Genomic DNA, 4,535 nt, shown 5'->3' with positions numbered 1-4,535 from the left:
CAGGATCGTAATTGCAATTGCTGTCTGAGAGCTGCTTAGGGCTTCTGCTAATCCCCCAGACCTGCAGCGAGCGACTACGGTGCAGACTGGGAGCATTCGGGGGCAGGGATGCGCTGCACGGAACAGCTCTGCAGGAGGAGTGAGAAAACCCACCTCTGACCTCTCGGTGTTTCCATTTCACTCAAGGAGGAGATGCTCCGAGGCACGGGCACAAGTCCAGACCGAAGCCCAGACTTCTCCGCTCTGGGATTTCAGCCACTTGGAAAGCATCTCTGCCCCAAAGCCCTACCCCAAAGGCTGCGAGCCCAGCGTGGCTGAGCTCTCGGCCCAGTCGCTGGCCAGAGCTGCACCACCATGCCCTAAAAGCAAAGCCCACCAGTTCAATGTGCATGTCCAGAGGGGTTTTCAGCTTCTAGGGAGGTAACGGGAAGGTGGCAGCAGTGAAGACTCATGTCAGTCTCTGCAACAACTGTGTTTCAGGAAAACCTCCCTCTAAAAGCCATGTACTGCATAACAGATGGTGCATCTGTTTCTGTTTCCAGTATGAGCTCACTAATCACTTTTGAAGAATCCAGCATTCAGGGTTAATCAACATGAGCTGAATTGCAGCAAAGGTTTCTGCAGCAATGGAAAAACCCCGTGCGACTGCCTTTCCCCAGGTTATCCCTGTGGACAGCGGGGTTTATCCTCAGCCTGAATGTGGCCAGAAGCCCAATGATCCCTGCAAAGCCAGGGCCTCTCTCCGAAAGGCTTCTGCCTCTTCAGTGTCCTTGTGTGTTTGACAAAGCAGAGCTGCCAGTAGTCGACATTTCAGTCAACGAAAAAAAAACCCTTAAAGCTCAAAACCTTTCTATTTGTCCTGTAGAAGATTTAATGAGAAGGTTTCTTCTACTTCTTTCCCCCCAGCCACCTTGAGGACGTCCATGTAGAGGTTTGGTACCGACCTTTATTTCCATGTTACGGATTTATCATCGATGTTTCTATGTCCTTGCTCTCAGAACAAAACTTTTTATGACCCTGTTAGCTTATTCCATCCACTGTTAGACTTTAAACACCTTCCTAGGGACAGGTACCAACGTTATGATGCTCACTTTTATTTCCAGGGCACGGTGATGGGTCTCCATGGGTGGCGTAGCCACATGTCCTCCCAGGACACATTTCTCAGCCCCGATTTTTTGCTGCCTCCATCACCGTGCGCACCAGCACCCAGCCCTGGGGTCACACAAAGCCCAGTGGAGCCATTCCAGGTCCTTAAAACAGCAACCTCAGCGTTTGCAGAGTAAGCACTGACGGCAGGGGGTGGAGGCACGCATTTGTGGTTGTGTTCTTATAAAAGCTGATTTATTTTAACGGGACGTTCACAGCGCGCAGCTGGCAGCGGCAGACACGGCGGCTTCCAGGCTCTGCTCCGAGATCTTCACGAAGCCTTGGGGCTGGTGGGGGCTGCCAGAGCAACGGGGGGATGCTGCAGGGGGGGATGCTGCAGCCTCAAATGGGGTCCAGCGTGGTCCTGAGGAAAGGGGACCCCTGAGGAAAGGAGAACCCTAAAGGGGCTCCCAGCAGATACAGGGCAGGGCACAGGAGGAGGCAGCGAGTGGCAGCAGCCTGCTGCTGGTTTGGAGGCCCCCACGTGCTGACCCAACATTTGGGGAGGTGTGCTGCTTGCCAGGGGCTCTGGTCCAACTCTTCCACGAGGTCACCAGCGATGAAGCCAGGGGGAACCTGGAGCACATCCAGCATGGCCTCATGGCTGGAAGGGCCAAGGCATGAGCTCCCAGATGATTTTCTCCTCAGTGTTGCTGTTGAAGGGCTTTAGGAGGAGCAGATGGGTCCTGCAGTTGAACTACTGTTGGGGTAGCTGCTGGTGACAACAAGGATTTGGTTTGGTGACTGTGGAGATGGTGACCCACCATTACACGAGTCGTGGTGGGATAGCTCACTGCTGTGGGTGGATGCAGGCCCTGCAGGAGTGACAGGCTGGGGAAGGACAGGGGGCGATTCCCTTGGTTTGAGGGGCTGCAGGGGGCTCTGCCTTGGAGCCACCAGAGAGGTTATGGGTTGGGGTCAGTGGGCAGACCAACACGGGTTGTGGATGGCTGCTACAGACCACCTGGTGAGGAAGAGGAAGGAGCTGAGGCCCTCTTCATGTAATGCAGAGAAGCCTCATGTTTGCAGGCCGTGGTCCTCACTGGGGGCTTCACCCACCCTGATGTCTGCTGGATGGGCAGCACAGCAGGGCTCCAGCAGTGCAGGAGGCTTCAGGAGTACACCGATAATCCCTGGACACAGGTGACTGAGGAACAGTCCAAAAAAAAGCAGGACCACAGCCCTGGAGTTCAGGAGAGCAGGCTCCAACCCGTTTGCATTGCTGCTTGGAAGAATCCCTTAGGATACAGCCCTGAAAAGAAGAGGGCTGCTTGATTTTCGAGTTTTACCTCCTGCTCAAGAATAGTCCATCCCCATGTGCAGGATGTCAAGCAAAGGCAGCAGGAGGCCTGCATGGACAAGAAAAGAGCTCCTGAAAAAGGTCAAACACACAAAAAAGAAATGCACAAGAGGTGGAAGCAGGGGCAGGTCACCCTGGAAATAGTGTAGAAACTATGGGGTTAGGAAAGGCAAAGCCCAGCTGGAGCTGAATCTAGCGAGGGATGTAAACAACAAGAAGAGCTTCTACAGATGTATGAGCAGGAAAAGGGAAACTAGGGAAAATATGGGCTTGCTGCTGACTGGGGGAGAGAGGACCCAGATGGTGAGGAGAAGTCAACATGGTTTTGTGAAGGGGGATGTATACTCAGCCACCCAGATAGACATCTGTGATGGGATGAATGTCTTGGTGGATGAAGGCAGAGCAGTGGATGTTGTATGCCGCAACTTTAGCACGGTTTTCAACATTGCCTCCCATGACACCCTCATAGACAAGCTGGTGAAGTACCAGGTAGATGTATAGTGAAGTGGATAGAAAATTGGCTGAACTGCCAGGCTGGAAGGATTGTGACCAGGTACATGAAGTCCAGCTGGAGGCCAGGCACTAGTGGAGTACCATGGGATGAAATTTGGGTCCAATATTGTTTAATTTCATTTTAATGACCTGGATGGTGGGACAGAGTGCGCCCTCAGTACCTGAGTACCTGATGTTGGGGTAGAGTAAAGAAAACAGGGAGACTCTTCTAAGTCTGCCAGTCCAGGAAAAGAGGCAATGGGCCAGCTGAAATACTCTTTTACACTGAAGGTGGTTGAACACTCAGGATGCTCCCCAGAGAGGTTGTGGAGTCTCCATGCGTGGAGGTACTCAAAACCTGACAGGACACGGTTCTACACAACCTGCTCTGGCTGACCCTGCTTGGACAGGGGTCTTGGATTAGATGCTTTTCAGCCTTGGTACCTTCCAGCCTCAACCATTCTGTGATTCTGTGAAATTTGTTTTAATCTCCAGCACAGTTATTTTAAAGTATTCCAGCCATTTGTACCTCAGTAAGTAAGAAACTTGGCTTCAAAGCCCAAGAGCACATTGAGTCTTTACCAAACCTGTGGTGCCAGAGTTTCAGGAGTGCTTTAGCAGCCTAACAAACCAAGGAAGTACAAAATGTGCCATGTGAGTCAGATGTGTCTACTGCATCAACCATATGATCCTAAGTTTCTCAAACAAAACCACTTGCTGTCAGGACAGTGTGGAGCCAAGTTAGCATGATTCAAGTTCAAGAGTCAATTTTGTGTAATGTCAGGAGTTACCTAGTGCCACCCAGTGTTGGCAGCTAGAAAAAGAAAGGTTAAATACGGTTACAACAGGGTGTAGCCTAGTGAAACAGGAAAAAAAAAAAAAAAAAAAAAAAGTCCCAGCCCTTGCTTTCTGTATCAGAGGTGAGCAATTGCACAGAAGCCATTCAGCACTGAAGTCTGGGAGACAGCTGTCCCTCTGTGGCTTAGATGTTGAAAAAAAAAAACCATCTTGCACCTTTTATATTCACCTTTCAAAGCATATAATCAGTCTGAGAGAGATGTAGATGGCCTCTCACACCATGAGACTCACTCCTCTAAGCTAGCATGAGTTAGATGTTCAGGAATTTAGATGGGAAACAACTACGTGAGAGGTGTCTCTTTCCTGGGATAAGTGGAGCACAGTTAAAACATTACCTTTTTTCCCCTTTTATCTCAGATGGTGCATATGACCTGCATTTCCTTGAAGCCTTTTATATTGTATGGGATCTCACATGTATCAGACAAGGAAATAAATACTTGCCCAGTCATGGCCTTTTGATGACTGAAATAATTCTGCTTTTGTCCTTCAAAGGGCTGTGCAAAACTTGTTGAGTGTCATGGTCAGACAGGGAAACTGAGGCACAGAGCCAGCACTAACTTCCCTCTCACAGCAGGGAGTTGGGTCCTGTCCAGGAGGGATGGAGAGGACCTGGAGCCCAGAACCCAAGAGGGAAAGAGGAGAAGGGGAAAGTAAGAGGCTGAGATGCTTTGAGCCCACCAGACACTGGCAGTGAGAGGATCCCAGGGTTGTGGTTTTATCTGCAGTGCCCATGGCAGAG

This window comes from Aythya marila (assembly GCF_965140915.1).
Source record: "Aythya marila genome assembly, chromosome: 1".
Classification (NCBI taxonomy): domain Eukaryota; kingdom Metazoa; phylum Chordata; class Aves; order Anseriformes; family Anatidae; genus Aythya; species Aythya marila.
The sequence above is the reverse complement of the archived record's forward strand: the minus strand, read 5'-3'. Positions refer to the sequence as shown.